Raw genomic sequence first — 26,468 nt, forward strand, 5'->3', positions numbered from 1 at the left:
TCCAAGTTCATTGCCAACTGTTTCCAACCATATTATCCCACTAGGCCCAACTAAAATTATCTGTAAGTTAATTGTTACTGCCCAGTTGTTATCTGCAACTTCTCTCCAAGAATCTGTAACTAGAAGCTGAATAAAGTCATTCAAAATAGTGATTTCTATCAAATATTGTCTATACACCAATGGTACATCCGAAGTAAAAAACCCTAAAAAGGTTTGCCTGTCTGAACCTTGCCTAATTCTCATCATTTCCCTCAATGCCAACACAAGCCCAGCTGACTCGGACATTCGGCAGAGTCTGTCTCAGCTCCACAGCCCTGCTACTATCTCTTCCACATTGCCTCTTCTCTGAGCAGCTGCTACCTACTTTTCATCTCTCCCTAGAAAAGGGCTTTTAACTGCTTTGATGTGGCATTGGAGAACAGATTTGATAACCTGGCTGGAGAGTTTGCTCTCTCACAATGAATAGCTCACCATTTTTCTCAGGGGTGAACATGGATGCAAAGCTGGGGTGTCAAATGGACCCAGGCTGCAGAAGTGGGTCATCTGGCCCAGTGGGCATCTTGGCACAGCTGGCAGAGCCAGAGTCAGCAACGAAGCACCCAGGGGTTAACACTACCATCACTCACCCCTTCTTTTCCCACCCCTGAACTTACAGCTTTCAATTGCCTCTAGAAATGACAATTAGCAGCAATTGGCAAAGGGAGAAAGGGGAGGGGTGAGCAACAGCAGCATTACCCGCTGAATGCTGGTCATGCCAACAGTGGCTCTGGCTGCTGTGGTGAAAAACCTGTGTGCCAGATGACCCATCCCTGGCTGCTGGAGAAAATATAGCTCACTAACTAATTTTATTTTGTCATCCCTGTCTTAAAAGTGTTTCCCTGGAGATAACATATCCCTGTCATTGTTTTGATGCTTGCTTGTTTCCCTTAATAGCTTCCCAATTGATTTAACTCCATTAACTTAGGCAGAATAAAAATCAAGCAGATAAAATGAGGGACAAATAGTATTCACAAAAAATAACACAGATATGCCCTTTGTTTTCAACAAGTCCCATTTTCACATGTGGCCAGGCTCTTTAAAGAAGTCAACAAATAGTCTTGATCATGATTATTCTATTTCCTTTTCTCTTGCCTATGCTCTGATTTCCCCTTCTCCTTCAGCAGTCAAACATGCTGAACATTTAAAAAAAAAATCCATAAAAAAAATACTTCCCCACAGTTTGGAAAAAGGGACAGCATATGAAGCCATTATACAATTCAAAATAAAGCCCAAAGAGCCAAAACTGAATTAACATCTTGTTGGGAAAAAAAATACAAAAACTGGCTTTTATGCTAAATCTCTCTCCACACATCAGTCTTCAGACAAAAATATTTAAAACCAGTAGTATTGTTTCAAATTATGCATGCGTTAAACATACTTTCAATGGGGAAATTAAAGATTGGGCTGGAGCAAAAACTTGTAATATGACTAAGTATAAATGAGATGGCTTTCAGCAATACTACAGCACATATAAAACAATGCAAGTCCAGGTGTCCATCAGTGTTCAAGCACTGAAATACAGGTAAGAAATGAAATACTGCCACAGTAGTGACCCAGATTAATTGTCTATCAGAAGCCTAGAAATAATTGTAAGAATGGGCATACAAAACTGTCAGAAACATAAAAAAAAGTTTCTTTAAAGTGCAACCATTATTTTTCATTAAAACCCAAGCCATCCTTAGGTTCTTTGATGAGCTAATGACACTGGCTCCTGAGGAAACACACACACACACACACACACACACACACACACACACACAGAGCGGTGGAAAGTGAATTAACTCAACTCAGAGATTATATCCCATAAGGAAATCAGAAAATCAAAATCTTTTTTTTAACACACATATAAGTAGATTGTATACAAGATTGACCTTTCAGAAATTGTTCTTACTGCAGAGGCCCCAAAGATGCCTGAAACTAAACTAGGAAATCATCTCATTTGAATCAGATTATTGATTTATCAAAATCCTGAACAACCATAAACATAAAAACAAAGGCTTAATTACAAAGAATCATTTATGCATTTGTAGTCATGAGCAATAGGTTTCCACTACCACTAAAGAAAACAGCTTTTGATTTACACAGCCATGCTGCTGGCTGTATAATGTGTATGTAGCCAGTGACCAACCTAGGAGCCTCAAGGATTAATTTTGATATGAACCACAATTATCATGAGAACATTTGGTTACTTTCTTAATTTCCCAATTTTCTACTTTCTGTCAGAGACTTTACTACGAGGAATTTATGCAGAGAGACCTGTGCAACATGCTATATTGCTATTGACTCTTCATCTACTGAAATAATCTAACATCTAGTATAACGATATGATATACATAATTTATCTGATCACAATAAAATACATTCAGGATAAAAAAAAAATACTGTAATTTTTTTTCTCCTGTTATTTTAAGATTGAATGCTGAAATTGGGACTACTTTTTACCCCCTGGAAACAAACACAGTCCTTTTGGCTTGATGTAATATTAAATGCAAAAAAAATAATTAAGATGCTGTAAGGAACCTGCATTCAATTCCATCTAAATTATTTAATTTAATTATTATTTTATAATTAGACATTATTAAATAGCCGTCCATTGATATCCACCCAATGTCACTTACTGTTCCTCCTCGTAAAGAACTGAGTACACTAAATTTAGCAGGGAACTTCCTGCTTCTTTCCCTCTTTGTTATGCTCAGTCTGGACTTCAATTATATGCTCCATGAAGAATTTCAGCTCTCACCCTTTACCCCAACTGGAATTAAACTGATCCATGTAATTGGTCCTTAGACAGACATGGAGCATCTTCCAAGACTCTACAATAGGTTCTATGTTAACTTTGATGGCTTCTCTTTTTTCCCCCTATTTCATACTCTAATTTTACTATATTCATTATCCTACTAATGCTTGGGTTGTTGAATTCTTTGTTTGCCTTGACAACAGAATCCTAATAGTTTTGAACACCCCAGGTAGTGATCTTGTCAGATCTCTTCAACTCAGCAGCATTGGAAGACCATAATGGAAAACCCAGAATTCTACAGTAATGGAGCTGGCACTTCAGTAGTTTGACTCTTCCTTCATTTTTACAACCTCTCTAAGTGCATCAGGTTATAGGTTTCCCTCGCTTTATGCTGTACATGCGTTCTTGGAAAACGGCACAAATTTGAATTTGCATAAAGGAAACCCAGTTTACAGTGTAACAAATAGGGATACGTTCCAAGACCTCAACTATACTGACCCCCAGACCCATTTCTACCGCTTTTACATGACAATTTTGGTACTCGCCAACAGCAGACAGTACACACAAGCACAGGGCACTATCATAATGGGGATGGCAACTACAGAAACACATGTTGCAGACAATGAGTGAAGAGCACAGATCCACACAGGAGACTGTATTTTGCCGCGCGTCACTCCCACAATGCACTGCACAAAGCAGCTGACTGCGGGCTTCCACCACACTGATTGCATAAGAGTGAATTTACCTCATATATAATGAAATTTGGTATAAAAAGGGTCATTGCATAAGAGCAAATTCACACACACAGAACCCGCATAAAGTGGGGGAAACCTATATTAGTGAGCATTGTGTACTCAGAGCTGCTGTGTTAAAGCTGAGACTTAGGAGGTCATACTCACTTATTGCTATTAAGGGTCCCAAGGCAATTTTAATAAAAGCAGGTGTTTGCATAACTTGTTTTTGTGGACAAATTCCAAATTACATGATGCTTACAGCTGCTGTGTGTTCCTTCCTTTTTTCCTATCCTTACATGATGCGTGTTGCTATGCATGGAAAACAGGAGCAGCGTACCATGGCACAGACAGCTGCATTTCAACAGTGAAGTGGCTCCTGTATGCATACAGTGGGTGTGAAGCACTTGCAGAGTCTTTGGTTGTTGCTCATTCTCCCCAAGAGGCTCCACTATTTTAAATCCATCTGATTTAAATCACAGTGAGACAAAATAAGAGTAAGTAAAGTGGTGAATATATAAGATTCATACAAAACAATACAGCAGTGTACCTCATTCTCAGCAATATACATGTATATTAATTATGTAAATATAGCAATGCAGGTATATAAACCACAACTCTGTAAATATATACTATTCTAGGTAGATACTAAACATTATAGTTTATAATTATAATTTTACAAGTTTCCTTATCATCCCTTCTTTTCTACTTAACCAACCCCTACAGCATTGCTTTCCTGCCTTCCTATATATCCTGTAATATCCACCCACCCTCCTCCCCCCATCCCAGATAATGAAAAACTTTACCTCCCTTTAATGCTTAGGAAACCAGATAAATGAGAAATTACAGAATTGGTGTCACTATGGTTGCCATGTGTTAAGAGGGCAGCAACATGGTGGATGTAGCAAAATCCCTTTAGAATTCAGCATGGCCATGATATCACCTCTCTACAGTGCAACAAGCATTGAATCTTGCCTCTATGTGGACCTGCCTGGAAACCACATAGATTTGTTCCCCACCTGGGTTTCAAGTGAGACGTAGCAGAAGTTAGCAGCCAAGCAAGGGATAGAAAAAAGTACCACAACCACGTCTGAGAATGGTCTTCTTTTGAGGCATCTTTTGGAGTGTTCTAAGAAGCCAGAGAAACTAGCTTTTCCCTCAATACCATCCCACTGCTCTGGTGCTGTTCGGCAGCTTTAGTTACAATTCCTAACTACCAAATCTATTAATAAGCTCTACTAGTCTCATGCAAACGGTGTCGACCCAAGCAGGCAAGTCCATTATAAAACTCATGCCTTGAAAGGATAATTCTTATGTACCTTCTCAAAGTGCTTTGAAACTTGTGAATGAAAGACACCAAATAAGTACAAAAGTATTATTAGATTTACTTATTCTTATATCATTTTTGTATCAGGCCAGACTACAGATGGCAAGCTGCTTGCCAAACAAAGCAATTAAGCCTGCACAGTGTTAGGATTGGCTCATCAAGAAATTGCACATTTGCTTGCTGGTATGCAGTGAAACACATACCTGAGAATATCTAGACTCTTTCCTTTAAAGAGAATTACCTGTTATGCATTTATTATTCATTTCTTTAAATGTGTATAAAAGGCTCCTATATGAGGCCCTAAGTTCCTCTTACAATTCTTTATAAGCACAATAAATCAATATATCTATGTACAGAACACAGCACAACATATAATCATGCTTAATAGCCATGCAGCAAGATAAAACAAATACCATGCTTTCCTTGTCTATTAATACTATCAATATTTGCTTCCACTTCAACCCTACTAAAAATATGTATTTTTCAGTTAACTTACAGGTGTAGGCAGAACACCATGAAGGTCAGTGGGTCTATTTTGGAAGAGAGTAGATTATGTATCCAAGAAAGATTCTCACACATAAGCAGTGGTGCTCAAACTTTTGGCCCTATAGCTCAGATTGAGCCCCATGGACCAGAATTGGGCCTGGGGCCCAGCACCATCCTCTTCCTGCCCTTCATGCTGGGACTGACCCCCAGGGACACCATGCTGCCCTCTCTCTGCCCCCCATAATATTATTGGGCTCTGGGGCCCAGCGCTTACCCTGCATGCTGGGATTGGGTGCCCAATTCAGCATGCAGGACCTGGGGTTCCCCATAGGTCTGGAAATTTAGCAGCCCCAGAGTGGCACCACTGCTCCCCTGCCACCAAATTTCTGGACCCATAAGTAGACCCATAGGCCAAAGGACACAGCACCATGGGCCAGATTTGGGTACAAAGGTTGAGGACCCCTGTACTAGAGAGATCCAGTTCAAGCATCTGGGATCCAAAAGCAAATTGGCAGGAAATGGTTGTCTCATATCTGGGAACTGATACCATTCTTTCCAAAAGTCAAGAGAATTTTGGTTTGAATTTTTGCTCTGGATCCATCTTTAGCAGAATTTTCTTTTAAGTATTAATAATTATGCAGAGTAATTGGAAAAGTGGGGAGAAAATTTAACAACCTACTCTGTGTTTCAGTATATGTACTAAACCCATTTAGCTTCAGTGGCAATGTGTTAAAGTTTTCATACACTAGTCTAAACTGCCCAATGATTTCATAGAAATGTAAAATTTACCATGGTACAATTACTACACTGTTAATGCTATACTCTCAACTCAATTGCTGCATAGTACTTTAAGTACTGCTCAGTTATTCCCTCAAACCTTTTTACATAGAAGTTATTTTGCCTTGTGTTGTCTGCATCTCAAATTTCACATGTCTTGATAAAGATGTTAAAACATTTAGATGACAAAGATGTTACAACAACCATTACTCTAAATCACTATGTATAGCTAGTATGTGTGCTAAATGAGGGGCGGGCAATTATTTTGGGTGAAGGGCCACTTACTGAGTTTTGGCAAGCCATCGAGGGCCGCATGACAGGCAGCCAGGGGCAGATAAATATTAATATTTATTTTTATTAATAAATATATTTATTAATATTTTCTACATTTTTAGAGGCCCTGCAGGCCAGATCCAGCCCTGTGCTAAACCAAATTGAGTACAGTAGACAAGGTCTCTGCCCCAAGAGACCTGCAATGTAAAGCCCATGCTTGCAAATTCTTCCACGCAGGTAAACCCAACCCAAAAATCTCACTGGATTCAATGGGGCTTTCAAATTCATGAAAGTAAAAGCTTGCTCAGAAATTAAACATGAAAAGAGTAAATTCTTAGATTAAGCAAGACTAGGAATCATCCTGTTGGCCTGTTAACTAAACCAGTTACTAAACAGCAGTGTTAGAAACCAGAATAAAAGTGAACATTACAGTCCTACTACCAGATTAACCCTTAATTTTAACTTTATACCTCTCTAGAGAAAACTATTTTAATTGCACAGATGCAGGTAAACTTAGACTAAGATATATCACACTTTTTCAACAGCTTAGTACTGATTTAGTTACTGTTATTTTCTCTATATAGATACATTGAAAGGATGCCCTGAACAGGCCTCAAAACCTTAGATATGCACCTTAAAAATTCAAGTTAGAATTATGATTGTTTTAAAGGATGCTAAGTACCCAAATTTGCAAAACCTGACAAAATTCTGCATAAGGAGCCAAGAGAGGCCACAAAACCTTTCTTTCAGTTTTGAAACCTTGAGCTGTAACACTTCTTACCCCCACAAGAAGATGCTTTGTCTGAGTTAGTACTGCAGGATCTTATTCTGATAAATTTCTGAGGTCAAACATGCCAACATGCTTTTGAAAATCCCACTAGAAGCCTACCTTTAATATCTGGCCCATCATTCTTTGATTTTCTTCTTTACATCCTCCTCAACTTAATCAGCCAACTCATCACTTTGAAAGTGAGAGTAATTAAACACTTGTATTAGAACCATGTCCCATTAGATCACATCCACAGGTACGCTTTCTTAAACGAGACCTGTGAAAAAAGACATCTGCTAGGAGAGACGGGCTGTAAATCACTATTTGAATGAGGATGGTGCTTGGGGAAAAAAACCCAAAACAAAACCAAACCATTTAAACAGTTATACCCAGAGAGGTGTGCTTTTTAATTAGCTGGGAGAGCTGACAAAGCTTGAAATCAAAATATTTTCATTTGCTGAACCTGCAAATACTAACAGATCTCTCATTTCATCTCCAGGAAAACTATCATTTGGATGTTACTGTGCATTAACTCTATTTACGGTATACAATTTTAGCATGTTTCACTAATCTGTTTCAAGACAGAGTGTAATCTAGGCTTTCGCAAAGAAGCTGGAATGCTTACTAGCAATAAAAGCATTTTGTCTCTGGAAGGCATGCCTAGCAGTGCAGGGAGAACAGATGAGATGTTTGCATACACTGTGCTATAATTACACGTTTTCAGATATTACTGGGCTCTCTGTAGATAGTTAAATATTTCCAAGATGAGTACCATGCTAATATTGCACATATTAAATCAATTTGTTCTGAAGGAAGCCGTGCTAGTGACAGCAGGAGAGAGAAGACTTTTGCCCTCCTTTTCTAACACTGGAAATATTTGCAGCAAAGTAAGTATTTGTAGCTGGCCCAAGTAGGTTGTTACTGAATGGGTCAGACAGATTGATAATGCTTTTTGACACAGTAATAAACTCAGATTTAAAATAAAAAAGAAGGTACTTTTCTCTCTTCTAAGTAAAGTATCTAGCTACAATAACACAACTGCTAAGTAAAGTATCTAGCTACAATAACACAACTGTTAAATGACTGATACTTTAACAGTTTTTAGAAATTTAAGCTGTTTATTTGATGTTGCCAAGTAATATCACTTAGGGTGTTGGGAAAAATACACTTTTAGCTGTCCCCTCCCCTGTATGGGTATTGTAAAGGCCTCAAAACAGCTGCACAGCTCTGGGTACACAGCTGTTACTAAAATATGGAGAAAAGGTTGCACATCTAGTATAGAGGCAGCATAAATCACTTGCTGTCCTGTGGTCAGTAGGACAGAGAGCAGATTTAGAGTGTAGGCTGAGTAACCTACAAGGAGGGAGCAAAGAGGAATCCAGTCTGGTGAGAAACCCGAAGCAAGGCCCTGTGTTATATAAATTTGGACTCTAGTTGCTTTGTGGACTGTGCTGGAGAGAAGATTGGGAAAGGAACCTAGTCACATATCTGTATTTATCACTGTCAGAGATCAATTATTTCATGATTAAGATTGGGCCTGAAGCAAGTATCACTGGGTAATATTCTATAACCTGCATTATGCATAAGGTCAAAGACTAAATCACAATGGTTCCTCTGGGTGTTAAAAATCTATGAATATATTTTTTAAAATCCACAAATAAATATGAACAAAGTGGCTTGTAACATGCCTCTAAGGATAGCTAGCATATGAACCCCGCACTCAAATTTTGTTGAAGTAACCTTATGAGTATGACTTAAATGCAATAAAAAGTAGAGCTAAGTCTATTTGAACACAAAAAGGGACATAGCTCAAGAACACAGGAACACTTTGACGAAGGTGGTTCTAAAAGAACAATATGATGAGATATTCATTTTTGAGTTAAGAAAGACTTGTCCAAGTTTCACACTGGTTTCTTCTCATGATATAAATCTGGTGCTTAACCTTTCCTGCAATATCAAATTGCTTCTCTTAACATTTAATGGGAGCCTCTCCCATATAGATGACTGATGGATTCAGGATATCCTCACAAGTCAATAGAGTTTTCTTTTTTCCCAGGCTACATGTATGCGACTGTCCCATAGGAAAACCAAAACTCAGATGGTCACACCAGTTTCTTGCAAATTGATCAATGAGTCTGTTATAGAGAAAGCAAGCAGGAGTCAATGAGGAAAGCTTGGATACTTTCCAGCAATGGCATTCATTTTCCCTTACATGACCTGATCTTTGCTTACTAGTTCTAGAGGACAAAGCTTCCAGAAAAGGTTTGACTACCATGAACTTGTCAACTGTGATTTCTCTAAATAACCACATATTTTTAAATAACATAATTTATATTATAAATTACTGTTCTTGTAAATTTTTGCCTCCACTGATGTATGTTTGGTGTATTTTGACACTCTAGTGTAGCAGAACAACTAAAAGATTAGATGACATTTCAGAAGGACACTACGCTTGATTTCCTTACAAATCTGCCTTCCTTTCTTTAGGTCGATTAGCAAGGAACGGAAATACAAACATACATGAGTCATTTTACTTTACTTAGATCTATTTATTTTCAAGATGTAAGTTCAAGGAAGTTACATCTCAGGGGCATTCAGGCCCCTTGAACTGCATTCAAAATTTCTTGTACTGAGCCTTTCTTTGTCACAGGATGGCACACCGTTTCCTGTAAACACGATGTGACAGCTCTGCGCTGCAAATTTGCTAAGCAGTTAAAAGAACATAATGGAAGACTATAGGATGATATGCTGACAAAATAAAATGTAAATGCATTCAAAACAGGATTGCATAAGTAGGCCAAACACAGCACAGTCATTTTACAGTACACTACAATATCCAGTACATAAGAACTTACAGGACTCCCAGCTCACCCATATTTGGAGGGTTAACCCTTCATCCTAAGAAATATTCATCATTTGGTATGAACAGTGCCTATACTGAAGCCTCAAGGAGGTAGAAAAAAAAAGACAAGAGTACATGGGAACTAAGAAGGAATGGAGGAAAAAGGACAAAGGAATAGGGAGGACAGAAGTACAAGGCAGAAATATTGAAGTGACAAGATGTAGACAGAGGGAAAATAGAATAAAATACCCAAATAGAAAGACAATAGGGGATAAAAGTCCAAATCACTACTGAAAAAATACTGTGATAAAAGAAAAGAAAAAAATGTAAAAAGGGATGAAAAATTATAATGAAAAGTTATGCAGTAAGATATCAAAACAGAGACTGCAGAGAAAACTGATAAAAGAGAAAACTTTAGGTACCTTTTAAACGCTTATCTGTTCCTCCTCATCCAGCATTTTACTTTGTCACAGATCTCTAGCACCAAGAATGTATACCATGCTACCATATCTACCTGAAGTAAAGACAACTCTGAATTTGAGATGACTCTCCCTGCACCCCTGGGGTTTCTCTCCTCCCCCACAGCTCCCTTTGTACTTGAATCCAAGATGAGGAGCTTTTTTTCTCCCATGTGAATGGGGGTAAAAGACCTCTTCTTGGATTCAGGTAAATATGCTATATCCAAAACCTTTAAGGTTTTCTTTGGTAACATTTTACAAGGTATTTTATTTTATATAACATTTGAATCTATGATTTAACAGTGTTTTGGCTTTATTTTTGTTAAGAGAGCAAAAGGATCATAAGAAATATAACCTTTTACAGTGTTCCCAGCTTTAGCTACAAAGGAGGTTGAAAGTTTCCCCCCAATCCAATCTTTCAGGTCTTTACAGTTCAACATCAACATTATTGTCTTAAAGGTTGATTACCATGAACTAATATTTATTTTGAGCATCTTCTAGAACACAGTTTGACAAGCAACAACTCACAGAGATCCAATCCAGCCTGCCAAGGTTTGATACAGCCTGCGGTAGCATTTGGCAGTAAGCAGCAGGGATTGGTGGCAACGGAAGTGGCAGCAGCTAAGTGGGTGCAGCCTGCCTTAGAGCCCAGTTGCATGACTTGATCCTGCCGGAAGTTGCTGGCCGTGTTCTGGCACACAAAGTAAGGGTTGCAAAGATTTGTGTAAGTGCTTCAACCTCGCACACTGACTAGCTTGAAGGCAACATTGTTTTACTACATAGGGTACAAGACTTGGACCCAAAACATCCCAGGTTTAACACCAATGTGCTCTGTGACCTTGGATAAGTCACATCACGTAACTACACAAGTTTCTCTTCTTCCAATTTTTATGTTTGGACTATAAGCTTTTTGGAGCTTATTATATTCCAGTATTGTGCATAAAAAAATTCTAGCATACACATCGTACTAACTGTTCCACTGTGTTTAATGTGACTACTAACACTGTGAATTTAGGCATGTGTTTAAGTCTGTTAGAAACAGGACCCCAAAACTATTATATTTTAAGAAGGGTGGGAATATCTATATTTTTACATGGCTATTTAGAGCAGTATATTGCTGACAGTTACAGCCTGACAGTGTGTTTAGAAAGTGAAATTTGAACCCAAAAATGAAGTAGTAATGATGGGGGAGTTTTTATGAAGTTAAATATATTTGTTTTTCATGTTAAAGTTCCAACTTAGAACATTTCTCTTTGTCAAGGAAAAAATAATTAGATGACTGCAGTGATTGCCTGACTTAATTTTAGACACAAAAATGACCATTTTTCTTTTTTTAGAAGGAAAACTCAGGCAAAATAAACATGTTAAAATCTGATAAAAACTGGGGGCCCCTATACATTAGATCAAAATTTGAAGTGAAAACTGCCTAATCATCTTCCCAAAGTTCAAAGTCCAAGGCTGTTTCTTTGTGTGGAGAAGCAGGCTGATAATTCATACACAGCAGTGAAGGGCTTTTATCCTTTCCTCCTCTACAAAGCACCTCTTGTCACTAGAAAATTCCTTAGGCAGAACCAGGCACTTCTGCTAAAAATGAACAAGACACAAAGCTTAACTTCTACAAAGCACTGCTCATTCAGCAAATATTAATTTGAACAGTGGAGTCAATATGTACCCTGACTAATAGATCAAGATCACTGAAGTAATTTAAGACCTTTGGTCTAAAGTAGTGAAAGGAACTTCATATTTGTAAAACCCCATGGGCTCCAGTTTTGCTGTTGTGAAAGTTTTAATAATAATATTCTGGACTGTACACATCTCCAGGTAAACAACAGATTTCAATGGCCAATTAAAATTGGACCTTCCACCTATAATGTTGGGATTACTGCTCTGGTCAGACTGCTATTTGCAAATGCTAGTACATATGCTTAATTTTACTCATGTGAGTATTCCAGTGAAATCAAGGGAAATTAAACACAAGTATGTATTTATTTGCAGGACTGGGACTTAAGGGAAAAATACAAATCCATACAAGCAATAGTAATTTCAGCATCTTTTAGCATATAATTGTTTTATCATTAAGAATCCCATTGATTGCAATGGGACTTATTTGCACAAAAAGTTATGCACATATGCCTCATATCCATAGTTGGTAGGGAAGGGTCGGAAGGGACCTGAGCAGATTGTCAAGTCGGAAAGATCAGAGTCTAAGTTTATCTGGTTATTTCCTTTTTAATAAAGTAATGAAGGAAGCTTCCTAAAATAAGGACAGCTGGTTACAACACTTTACAACACGAATTTTCTTAGTAGTATTGTTAAAGAATGCAAATCACCACTTAACAAGAAGTAATAACATTGAACGATAATATCTAAGGCTCCTAAGTATGCAATAAGAATTAAAACAACAATATTTGTGAATTAACCAGACAGCCATTGATTATTAAAGCAGATATTTGGTGCAGATTAACAGCTGCTTAATAGATGCTATAAGAGATGTTACTGGGCGCATCTACACAAGACACTATGGTGCAATAGCAACAAGCTACTACACCATAGCTCATTGCTACTACACAGTAGTATTGCAGGGCACCGACTGTGATACAATGTTATTGCGCAGTAGTAATGAGCTACTGCGCATTAGTGTCAGGAAAAAATGGTGCGACAATGGTACTGTATAGTAATGCTGGTTACAACACAGTCATTTCATAATTGCTTATGCAGTCTGCCGCACGTGTGGAATAGTAGTCCATGAATAGTAATCACCAGCCTGCTTTTCAGAGGGGCTGACTGCCTGCCACTTGCAGTGGGTTCAACTGAAATTGTGCCAGTAGCTTTACAAATAAGGCCCCACTGTTATTTCTACTTTCTTATTAATAATTCTCAATAAATATGGTTTAATGATCGGATGAACTGGCATTTATTTGAAAGTGAAAGTGCAATTTTGAAAGCTATTCTCAGCTTGACTCATCTTGTTTGTTCTTTTCTTCCTATTTTCCTCTCTGAAGTGTTATACCTCCTTGCTGGCTTCTATACAAGTGTTTCAATGGAATCTCAGAAAGGATTTTTTTGAAAAAAATAATATTATTTTTAATTGCAGCCATTTGCCCATATGACATGGAAAACCACAATATTGACACCAACTGCTCATAAAACCATCTGTTCCTGACCTTTGCCACTTCCTTGTCAAACTAGAGTGGAAAACAACCAGTGCTTCCATTTAGATTGGCTCCTGCTGGCAGTGATTATGCTCAGGGTTACACAAGTAACAAGAAAGTTGGGAAAAAATGTAAGGATAATGAGAACAGAAACCAATTTGTAAAGATTGCTTCACAAACTGCCTTTATGTATACACCAGCCTCCTTCATCCAAACAAGATAGGCAATATGAAAATAATTGGGGGAAAAAGTAGAGAGATCAGCCCAAGCTGCAACATTTCCATTTTGTTTTGTTTTTGTTTTTGGAGGAGGAGGAGATGAGGAGTCCATAGGAAGTTTCAGTAGTATGTCCAGATCCACGGGTTTAACCAAAGTTAAAGCTCACTAACTATATTCTATTTTCCCCCCACATTAGAGCTCTTATTGGCCCAATTAGAGCTTGGTTTAAAATTAAGGGCATCTAAAGCCAAGTATATGAGTTTTGCTTTATTTCTGATAAGAACAAATTTTGATTTAAGGGTGCTTATTTAAGAGAGATTTGGGTATATATTTTATTTATTTTATTTTTTTATTGAACTGCATTTCTGTTTAATGTAATGGCATCTTTTTGATGTACTGAGATTCTCTATCAGGACAGAATTTTGGAGTCCTGTTGAGATTTTTCCAGGGAATAAGCTGTCCCACTTATACATGTGCAATATCATTAGCTATTTTACTGTTATTTTTATGGAGACAGCAAGGAAGAAAACAAGTAAATAATTTTCAACAAAGAGCAGTCTTCTTACAAATATCAAGCATTTGAAATGAGCTTATTTGGAATATATCTTTCATACAGCATTGAAATAAAAAATAAAACAAGATCAAGCTCCACACAGTTACTACAAGAATGGCAATGATGGTGATTGGGGGGGGGGGGGGGGGGGAGTGAGTATTTCCCCTCCCCTCCTCCCCCGACTGTCACAATTTTTGCTATCTTAGCATGAAAATCATTAAAGATTCAGGGATCAGCATTTTTCCCCCATTACTTATGATACAAACAGGATATTTAAGAGTAACAGCTTGGCAAGTTATGCATTTGTGGCTGAAATTATGAAATAATTTCTCCCCAGCTTGACAATAAAATGGGGAAATGAACTGATAGGATGGATAAATGTGTCACAAAACTGGCAAATGGTAGGCTCAGACTTTTGGCACTGTTTTAAAAAAATCTGAATATTTGTCATATAACTTAAATGCATTTCTCTCCTTCAATTACTCCTTCCATTATATCCACTGTACAATAGATAGCTCATGGTACTTGACAACTGGATTTATGATAATATGACAGTCTTTGGCTAATGATGAGGGGAGTTTCTTCATTTTGTTCTGTTGTTTTTATTATGCCATTTATTTTATCACCTTACAGGCATTAGGAGGAAGAGAAAATATGAAAAGGGAACACCACCCTGTCAAAAGGGAAGACAATCCCTTCCCTTTTTTGTCTAGAATCTCATGGTGGTTAATAGGGGAGCCCCAAAAGCTAGTGACTGAGGGTCCATTGATCAAGAGAAAGAAACAAGTCATAACAGATATACTTTGTCATATGTGAAGAAATAGAAGTGATGTTCCCATTGTGTTTAACATTGGCTGTGTAGGGCTAAAAGCTCATCTCTAAAAGCTCTGCATGTGTAGCTGCTAATGCACAGGAAATGTGATTAGCTGACTGAGAAAGGCCTAGAATTACTCCCATTCTGACTAGATTACTGGATAATTAGATTGGTGGCACTCTTCCCTTACTGGGCTGTCAGATTAAATCCTGCTGTTTTCCTTCAAATAACTGTCATGTTCCACAATGACAAACAGAAACTGACTTCAAGTACTTTTCATGTTCAAAGGAAGTGAGTGCTTTTTTTCCTCCTCCAATGGGCCAATATGAAAAAATGCCCATTGCACTTCATTGAAAATATCATTTTATTTGATTAAAACATACCTAGCTGATAAACCTGGTCAGAAACATTTAATTGAGCTGATAAAAGGAAATCACACAACTTTAAATTCTTGTCTATCTACTTACTTAATGGAAGGGCACAAATTAAAGAATAAAGGGGAAAAAAATTCAAAGCTCTGCTCACAGGCCACAAGGTCTCTTGCTCTTTTATGGCTCGCTCATATTAGCTGAGGAAATTAGACAATGTGTGCCTCCTCTATCACTCAAGGTGCAGGACCCAGTATTCCTAATCAAGGTTGAAATGCAAAGATATACTACAATCAGGACTCATAGTTTTATTAGACCAACAAGATTTTTGCAAAAATAATTATTTAATTGCAAGCTTTTGGGCACAACCACCCTTCATTGGAGAAAAGATTGTAAAAGATTTCCTGGGTAGAAATGAAAGTTCATATTTCATAGGATTTCAGACAGGAGTCAACAGATGGAATACTTCTTTCGGCAGTCAGTATCATCTCTGCTATAAGTCCTGATTGCCTTTTCCTCTAAACCAATATGGCTACAACCTGGATACCTGATGATATACTACAGCAACCTACAGTTTTCTTGCATCTCTTTTGTTCCCTCTTTAAAAACTTGGTTATAACTGTAGTATATAACTTGATTCTGAAAGCAAAATGACTGGTTTTAGAAATACCGAAACAGTAGCTGCATTGCAAAATCTTGCATTCAAAACTCATGTGTCAGACCATAAAGGGATAATGAGATTGACCTAAGAATTTTGTGGCTTTTAAAATACACATACACACACACTTTAATTCTACTTATTTGATTGAGTCATGGAGATGCAGGAGGTTACATTTTCAAGATTTTCTTAATAACCACAAGGGCTAGAACATTTATCTTTTATTTATATGACAGCTGATTTTACTCATAATCATGAGAGTGAGAGCTGGGACCTTTAAATACCAAATAGCAAAAAAACCCTGCAAGAGTTGACAAGCCTTGTTATATCCATCTGCTACTGTGAAAGTGGAAATCAAAATTCAGTGTGGCATAGCTAACCAAAATGAATGAATATTGGGGGTCATGGATGAATGAATATTGGAATATGCCACAGGTCAAAATCTGATCATAAGTCTTGATGCAAGTTGAACCCACTGACTTCAAAAGAAGTTCTACCTAAGTTCTTACCCCTAAAACAAAACAGCGGCATATCTTCATGTAACAGGACAAATAACCCTAAAGCTAGGGACAGACATTACATATAAACTGGTTTAAGTGATCAGAAACTGGTTTAAACCCATAACAGAACAGATGTTCAGTGCACATAAATCAGTTTGAAAATGACTGAAACCAGTTTCAGATAAACCTGGTTGAATGTAGTATTAGACTTAATTGATTTGGCTCAAACTTGTTTATGCAATGTCTGTTCCAGGCCCCTTGCTGGTTTCAGATAAGCCAGACACCACCAGCATCCTGGCATGCTCTCTGGGTTAGGCGGGCTCTCTGCTCCACAGCAGGGTTGGCCCCTCCCCTCTGTTTCCTGACTCCAGCTCCAGAGACAGCTCCCCACTGTTCCCTGGCTGCAGCAGGCTGCTTTTCCCTTCCCCTCACCATTCCCTGCTAAGCAGGAATTCCCCACTCCCTTCTGCCTTGCTGAGGAGGTGTCTGTGTATTAGCTAGCAGACCACATGCTGGCTACCCTCTGTGCTGAATCTACAGGTAGAATCAACAGGCAGAATCAACAAGCAGCTGGTAATGTTCCTCTGTTGTTTTCTTAATTGGGTGATAAACACTGCTATCAATTCCCTGCTGGGCTAATGAGCTCCCTGCTCTGGAATGAAGGGAGGGCTGCTCTAGTGCCCCCCAGCTTCTAGCCTGAGCTACTGCAGGCATGTGCACGCCTTTCTGGAATGTCTGTGGTTACAAACTGGTTTAGCCTGGCCAGGTTAGACTAACCTGCAAAGATTGAATCAATTCAGGCTCAGGATTTTTAAGCATCTGTCTCTAGCCTAAATGTTTCTTTCTATATTAGTTATTGAGCTGGGAAAAGTGCTTATGTGTGAGAGCAACAAACAAAGTAAAAACCCTGAGCTAAGAAACTGTGCTTTCTTTGAAAACAATAGGAAATCCCCTGTTGTCTTCAATGGGATATGGGAATGACCCTCTGCCTGTCCCCCAGAGACATATACTAATGTATTCTGCCTCATCCAGCCTGAGAACAGTTCTAAAACCTCACCCAAGGTTCTAATATTCCACCACCACATTGCCAGTCCTATTAAAAGGTATGTGATAACCTTTTACTGGAGTGGGTACTAAACGCTCATCTTTTGTGACTGGCTTGTTTAATAGCTTTCACAGCTGATGCCAAAAACAAGTGGTACTTGTATGCTTGCTGAGCTCAGTGAAATGAGTCTTATTTATACGCAAAAGAAGCAGGCTGCAGGAGAAGCTGTAATACTAGCACCCACAAAACAATCAGTGGCATAAAGTTAATTTTAGATTTAGCAAAATTATGCTTTCAGTTCTAAGCAGCATTTCTCAACTACCAAGGCACATGCCTTCTTTCTTCAACTCTTCCAATAATTTTCTCCACTCCAGTGTTTTTTCTATGATTACAAAAAGCTTTTTAGTTTGGTATAATACCCTTAGGGATTATAGTCTACTTCCTCGTGGTACAGCCGGAGTTTGGGAGGACACTTAATGCCTGAAAGTAGTCAAACATCTCTCCCAAATTATGCAGACAATTCAATAGCAGATATCACTAAAAAAAAAAAAGAAAACAAAAAACAAAAAAAAAATCCTTATCTTTTTCACCTTAAATTATGTAACTCACAGTCACATCTTAGTTCCCTTCACAGCTAGTTAATGGCAAAGAATTCTGCAGCTCAAAGTATGCTTTGCCTGACTGGAACACAAAGTATGCTTTGCCTGCACACAATATTATGAATTGCATCCTTTGAAATTTGTGCAAGAAATAAAAGATCAAAACTAGAAATTCTAATGTCAAAGAGAAAATTGCAGGATATCAAGACTATTTTGAAGCAACACAGCTATTTTTGCACACTTTTTTTGCCTGCCAATAGCCCTTGAATCATTTTTAATTGCATAATTGGCAGTTTGTATTTCCTACAAAAGGGAAAGTGAGTGCATTTACATATCAGCATCAGTGTAGGTAAGAGCACATATGCAGCTAAACATGTGCTATATACATGTATACAATCAAAGTAAACACTGGAAAAAAACCCAGTCTCAGCCAAAAAGTTCCAAGGAGTTGTCACAATATTTAGAATTATAACCTATATAAGTAAATGCTGTGAGTAATACTGATATAGAGACCTTTCTTCCTACATGGGTGTGACTATATGTAATCATGTTTTTTATAATCTCTTCATAAAACTACATAGGAATGATCATCTTCTCACTTATGATTGAAATGAGCTAACTCCAAGGTAAAAAGTGACAGTAGCTAGGGACAGAAGTTACATATAAACTGGTTTAAATGATAAGAAACTGGTTTAAACCTGTAACAGAACAAAAAAGTTAACACAAACTTCTTTCAAAATGGCTGAAACTAGGTTAAGATAAACATGGTTGAATGTAGTATCAGACTTAACTGATTTAGGTCAAACCAGTTTATGGAACTTCTGTCCCAGATGCCCTTCTGGTTCAAGTTAACTCACAGTCCCCCAGCATCTCATGATGCTTTGCATCCTTGGGCTGTGCTGTCTGCTCCAACAAGCTGGGTCTGCCCCACCCGTCTGTTCCCTATCTTGAGTAATAGCACTCTGGGCAGTTGAGGATGGGGTGTGGGGAAAGCACCAGACCTCCCAGCCAGGTGCTGCTGGTTGGAGTGAGGGGAGGAAAGAAGGAACCAGAGCCCGAGACAGGTGCTGCAAGCCTGGGGAAGGGATGGAGAGTCTGTAGCAGGGGCTTAGCTCTGTCCCCCCAAAGCCAGGAGTTGGGAACCACAGCCCCTTCTTAGTCTCTGGGCTGGCTGACAGGAGGGAGAAGCCTGTACTCAGGCTTGGCTCTGCCCCCCAGAGCCAGGAGCAGGGCTGGAGTCCCCTTCCCACATCCCCTTCTCAGTTTCTAGCATGGCTGAGGGCAGTAGGGAGGGGAAAGAAGCCTACAGCAGGGATTGGTTCTGCCCTCCAGAGCTGGGAGCCATACCACTCCTCTCAGCCAGCCCGGAGGCCAAGAAAAGGAAGTGGCTCCCAGCTCTGTGGGGGAAGAACCAAGCCCCAGTGCAGGGTTCTCCCCACCTTCCAGATAGCCCGGAGGCTGAGAAGGAGATGTGGGATGCCAGCTTCCCGCTCTATGGGCACAGAGGCTCCTGGCCCTGGGAGGGAGTGAAGCCAAGCCCCCTTCTTCCACCCCTTTTGCCTCATCCCACCCAGAGGCTAAGAAGAGGGCATGGCTAAGGGACTCCAGCCATGATTCCAGCTCTGGGGGCATGGGTGGAGGCAAGCCCTGCTGCAGGCTTCACCCCCATCCAGCCTGGAGGCTGAGGAGTGGGTATGACTCCTGGCTTCCAGCTCTGGGGGCAGAGCCAAGCCCCTGATGTTGGCTTTCCTTCCCCTCAGCCAGCCCCAGGGTGAGGAAAGGGCATGGCTCCTGGCTCTGGGGGTGGAGCCAAGCCCAGGTGCAGACTGCCCTCCCCCACTGCCTCAGCTGGCTGGGAGGCTAAAAAGAGGGCATGGCTAGGAGATTCCAGCACTGCTCCCAGATGCGGGGCTGGGGCAGAGTAAAGCCCCCAGTTTCAGATTCCCTTCCTCCCCTCCCTGCTAGGCTATTCCCAGATGGGGATCTAGTGCCAAGGGCATGGAAGGCTGAGGAGGAGGAATGGCTTGGGAAATTAGAGAGCTTCAGCTCACTGCAGTGGCCAGCAGGCTTGCAGGTGTGCTCTAGCACCATGCCTCCCCCCTCTACCTTCCCAGCTCTTAGTATGGATCACAGCAAGGGTCTGCCTGCCTTTCCTGTTTGAAAAGTGAACATCAGTTCACTTGCTTATTGGTTCAAACAAAGACATTCTCATGGACCCAGAGGAATAGACTTCCACCTTCAGCTTCCTCTGTGCAAAAATAAAGTTTATTCTCTACATATGGGGATTTTTTACCATCTTTAATTGTCCCTGAGCCTGAGGAAAGGTGAGTGTGCCTGAAAGCTTACAGAAAAAAAGATTGTTTTGGTGTGATTTCTTAGTTGGTCTAATAAAAGGTGTCATCTCTGAACCAAGAGTTCTAGAGGTTTGCATTTTTTTGGTTCAATCTATGCAGTTTAAAAAAGCATGCAAAGATTGAATCAATTCAGCCTCGGGTTTTCTGACCATCTATACTTAGCCTACATGATGCATCAGGGTAAAAAGTGAGTGAAGAATACTTTATCCAACCAAAAAAGCAGGTGGCTTTTGGTAGGCAAAATGTAATTTGCTTGAACTAGAGCTACACCATGGATGTTCAAATGAACTCTTTTTACTGTTGCAAAATATGCCATGTGATTTGAGGAAAGTTGGTAAAAAATCCCACTATTCTGAGATCCTGTAATGCAAAGCAAAATAAATGTGAGAAATGCATTACTAGGTATTATTACTTTAACTGTTTTTAGCACAGAGTCTGATCACTATTCATTATATTTATTTTATGAGGCAACTAAGAGTAGTTATGTGCAGCATAATCCATTGAAGAAGGATGTGACATAAAGCAAAGTTCCTGGCTACTAGATTGACCTGTATAATACACACAGAACACAGAACTGATATAAAACTGCAGAGCTTCCTTGACTTAAATAGGGCTATACTGATTTATATCTACTGAGAATCTGATACATTCTGTATAATCATGAATGCACAAAATATAAGATTTTAGCACTGATAATATTTTTTTAATCCATATGAAAACTGTCACTGGGACAGGACAGAATTTCACTAGTTCTGGGTCACAAGTTATAGAAATTTCTCCTTGGTGAAAAACTCCACATTTTGGAGGAGGAGAAAACAGTTTTCTGGTCAGTTAGAAGACAAATTGACATCTGTTCCAAGCTGTTCAGGGAGTTAGAGTATTAGAATAAATTCTGGGGAAATAAATTCAGGGTGGAAGATGATTAATTCAGACACAACTGTATTGATCACAACCTGCATAATTTTATATAACACAAAAAACTGAATGCTCACAAAAGTTATACCATAATTTGTAATCCTCTAATTTTTCTCATTAATGGTACCAAAAAAAACCCCAACCTCTTTCCCCCGTGACTTTGGAGTCACCTTGCATGGTTAATTTAATCGCAATATCCCTTTAATCCTTGGCCTCTTTAAGGAGAGTGTATATTATTGCTTACTATAATACAGGGGTGGCAAAATGCGGCCTGCCGGGCCATTCTATTCAGCTCATGGGGCCCCTAAAAAAATTAGAAAATTGATATTTATCTGCCCCTGGCTGCCTGTCATGTGGCCCTCAATAGCTTGTCAAAACTCAGAAAAGCAGCCCTTCACCCAAAATAATTGCCCATCCCCGCTGTAATAGAATCATTCTTTGATGTGGACAGCTGTCCATTAGGAGCTAGATGGCAATCAACACCTTTCAAAAATATCTAACAGCTATCGGATGTTAAGGAGTTTTGGTTGCTAACTACTGAGTTTCATGGGATTAAGACCACTTTACAGACCTTTATTCAATTGTACCCATGCACCAGACCAAAGAGGCTCTTCAGTCTCTAGAACTATCAATGCAGTACCTTTCATGAAAGTTAAACTCACTAAAATAATGAGTATAGTGCTCACCTTCTCCACTAGTTTGGCTGGCATTATTTTAACAAAAGGTTATTTTTGTTGTCATGTTATGAGGATTCCTAAAATCTCATTAGCAGCTATGAAGCAGATTGAATGAAGGTAGTAAACCCTATTTTAAACTAGGAACAGGTACATTTCTCATATGCACATAATATGTTGTATGACGAACACAAATAGACAATTGCCTAAAGTTTACGTAATTTGATTTTTTAGAAATCCAGAAACAGTCCCATTGTTTAGAATAATAAATCCTTTATTCTTCATATAGTCAAACCATTCCTCTGATCATTAAGGAAAACTAATTAAAACAGTGCTTCATGCACCTTTGCAGAAAATTGCATCTCATGGTGTGAAGAGGTAGAAGAAAAGTAAGAACACATTTATTTGCAGTGTGTGGTCCCTGCTGTGGAAAAACACTTACACAACTGGCAAAAGTCACTCACATTTTAAATATCTCCAGCTTGAATGCTCCCTGCAAAACGTCATTGCTTGCTTTGTCTCCTAAAGTGACAGCATACAAACATTATTTTTTTTTAAACGTAAAAGGAACACTTTTTTTGTTTTACAATGTCTCTTTCTTTACTCTGCTGAGGAAAAGTTCATATTAAGAGCCCAATGCAAGTCATATTTGCTTCCCCCTCAGAAATTTTTTATTTTAACTTCACAACTGCTATTAACTTCAAAGGGACCTGACAATTCTCTAGTTATTAAGTTAAAAGACAGCCAACTTTCAGCTGGAGTCATTGCAAATTAATTTTGCCTTACAAGGCCACACCAGGTCATTTCCTGAGCTGATGGTAATAAATAGCCCTTTTGGTAATGTAAGAACAAATGACTATAGTAATACTGTTCTGATTAAAAAAGTAAGGAAGAGGCTAGGACCTGGGCCAGGGAATAGGGGCCTGCCAAAACAATGCTCAGATTTGCCTTCTCTATAATCTCACCTGAAACTCGAACCTGCACCTTGATGTACACCAATCTGTTTCAAGTCAGAAGGCCTGCTTTTGGGCAATATCTAATGCTACCTTATTTAACACGGTTTTTGTTGCTCCACTTCTAAGCTTTGTTTTATGTAGCACGGCAACACACTTCTCATGTAAGGGACACGGTTAGCAAAATGAGCCCAGAATGTACTGAGGTCAGCATGTTTTCCTCCACAGATATGACATCTATTATGAGCATATCCTGTGCTTTTAACAGTATCTGTTTTTTAATGGAAACACAAAAGAGGAAAAACTTGCAAAATATGCTGCAGAAATAAGAAAAAAATTGAAATCTATTTTCCTGCTGAGTAGATCTCTATTAGGGGTATGCAAAGCTGGCCATATGCAATTCAGATTTGGATTCAGCTTGAATCAGGCACAGTGATTCAATTAGTTGATTCTGATCACTCTCCCCGATTCAATTTGGCCAAATCTGAGTCTGAAGATTTGATGCCGATTCAGAGAATCGGCAATTCAAACACAGATACAGGTTTAAATGTTTTTCTACATACCTCGAGGTACCAGGCACGGCTTATGACCACTGCAATGTTGGGGCAGATGGAGCATCCCACAGGAGCACAGTCCCCGTCCCCCCCCACGCCCCCACATGCACAGCGATGAACCTGGAAGTGGACCAGAAGTATTGCTTGTCCACTTCTGGGTCTGCCAGGGAGCATGAAGGAGGCCCCCACACCCACCCTGGCTTTGCAATCAGCCATGGAGGGGACCCCGGGTACCCCCCCAGACCCAGGAGGCACCAGTCACTGAGCTGGGGGGGTGTAGGTGGCCCCCCTACGCACTCCCTAGTGGACCCAGAAGTGCTTCTGGTCCACTTCTGGGTCTGCTTCCAAGCACACTGGGATGTCCCTAGTGCTTCTATGGGATGCTCCATCTGCCCCAGCATCTCAGCATTCATGAGCCACCTGGTACCTAGAAGTATGTAGAAAAAACATTTAAAGCTATGTCTATGTCCAAATTGCTGAATTTTTCCCAATCTCTCCAAATTGATTCAGAGGGTTCCAATTTGATTTGGAGAGATTAAAGGGTCTCCTGATTCAATCTGGATTCAGAAATTTGGCCACCGAATTGGGCCAAATCTCCACCAAATCGAATCAGGGACTGAAGCTTTGCACCGCCATAGTCTCTACAAGTCATACTTAAAAAATTTAATTAAAGCAAATGGCCTAAAAACCTAAGCATGTTTTTTTTGCACTGAAAAAACTCATAACAGCAATCACAACAGTCACCTCTTTACTTAGCACGTAAAACCTTCAAGGCCTGACATAAGCAGTTAATGCAACTCCTCTTCTCACTCAACACATAGTAGTGTTTACCATGTAAGTCCCTTAGGAGCTGCCAAAGCAACCATGCTGGTGACACTCGATAAAGAATCCCTCACTATCTGTCTGTCTGTCTCTATTTAGTGTCTTTTGTCTTATATGATAAACTCTTTGGGGTAGAAACTGTCATTTTCTTCTAGATTTTTATGGCATGCAGCACATTGTGATCATCGTCTATGACCAGCACAAAAATAACTGTAAATGACAAAGTCTTCATGGCATGGCTGTACATGGTACCACTGGGATCTGGACCAAGTGACCCAACATTGTTCAGAGCCTAATGCTTTTAAAATGGCATAGACAGCAATGGGACTTTTGCCATAATTTCAGAGGAGGCAGCATTTCATTTAGAAGGTCTGCAGATTATAGGCTAGTTCAGTGGCCAATGACGTGGGAAGGTTATAGTGCATCTTAGTAAATAACTCTGATTTGGGAATGTGATTTCTTCTTCCTACCAGCCCTGCACCCCACCTACAAAATCCCTAATGTTTAAGTATAGGGGTGAGCTGAATTTTAATGAATAAGCAGATTTTTTCTTATTATAATTACTATTATCATTGAGTTTCTGCAGAAAAAGAAACAACAAAAACTCAGGTTTCCTAAATGCCAAATTAGTTTAGCTATAATTATACATAAAAATGGACTTGATAGATGAGATTTTGCACAGCCTCTGACAATCAAAGCTATTAATATACACCAGGCATATTTTAGGATGGGAGTTAACTATTTTTTGCTTAGTATACAGGAAAGAGGCCACATAGCTGGGCATGCAAAAAGGTTTTTCCATGGATTAAACAGTATGTTTGCAGTATGCAACTTAACAAAAAAAGGATATATAGGTATAGCTATCCAGCTTGTTATACAGTCTCATTTGAGAAAATTATGAAAATACAGTTCAGTATGAGTAACTCAAGATTGCCCTGGCATTGTCCAACATACAAAATACTATTAAAGGTGGAGTGTGACCTCAACTGTCCACTTCTGAGACTAAAGTCATTTCAAGTGTGATGTAGGAGATGCAGTTTTAAGTTCCTGCATCCCTGATGCTAGTAGACTAGAGAGTCAGATTCTCTCATGTTGTACTGTACGGTTGTCAGATTGTGAGGCCCTATGAACCAGATCTTGATGAACTCCAGCAGCAAGGTGAGTGGTATCAGGAAGCCACAGGGCTTAACACAACTGTTGCTCCCCTCACTACTGGTGAAATGCACTCCATACAGGACCCTGTACACCAGAATTTGATGGCAGACCCCATATCTGGTCACCTCACATTCCCAATTCCTGGTCCCTCCAGAAGTACCATGGGCTGGATCTGGCCCAAAAGGCCAAATGAGTTTGATACCTCCCCCATAAATATATATTTATGTATATGAAGTTGAAAATCTCCAACAGGAAATAAATCTCAGGACAACCCATAGGTTACTTGACTTAGCATTCAGCTGGGATGCTTCAGATCAGACTGAGAAAAGACCCAAACTTGGGCTTCCCACATCCCAGATGAGTATTGTAACTTACTCATTGGGTTATTGGTTATTCTGGGTAAGGTATATTCCCAAACAAAGTCAAAAGAGCTCAGGTCTGTCCTTACACAGTGGAGAAAAAAAAGGAAACATCTTTTCCTGAACAGTATAAATAACATCTATCTAATTCACATGAGAACTATAAAGTTTATTCAGGTTTAGCTAAGGTTTTGAGGGCACCTTCACATGTGTTCCAGGGGTGGGGGGTGGTTTAATTAGAGCAGCTCTGAGAGCCACTTTAATTAAAAGCGCCCACTGCATCTTGTGTATTCAGCGTCCCATACTTCAAAATGGAGGTGGAAGCACTTTAACTA

General features: G+C 39.3%; 1 protein-coding gene across 11 annotated transcripts in view; it reads right to left on the bottom strand.

Moving 5' to 3' along the window:
- The window catches only part of RBMS3 (RNA binding motif single stranded interacting protein 3), a 1,095,516-nt gene that overhangs the window by 330,130 nt on the left and 738,918 nt on the right, over positions 1 to 26,468 (bottom strand). The gene's annotated exons all lie outside the window — the stretch shown is intronic.

Source organism: Alligator mississippiensis, chromosome 5 (genome assembly GCF_030867095.1).
Source record: "Alligator mississippiensis isolate rAllMis1 chromosome 5, rAllMis1, whole genome shotgun sequence".
NCBI lineage: Eukaryota > Metazoa > Chordata > Crocodylia > Alligatoridae > Alligator > Alligator mississippiensis.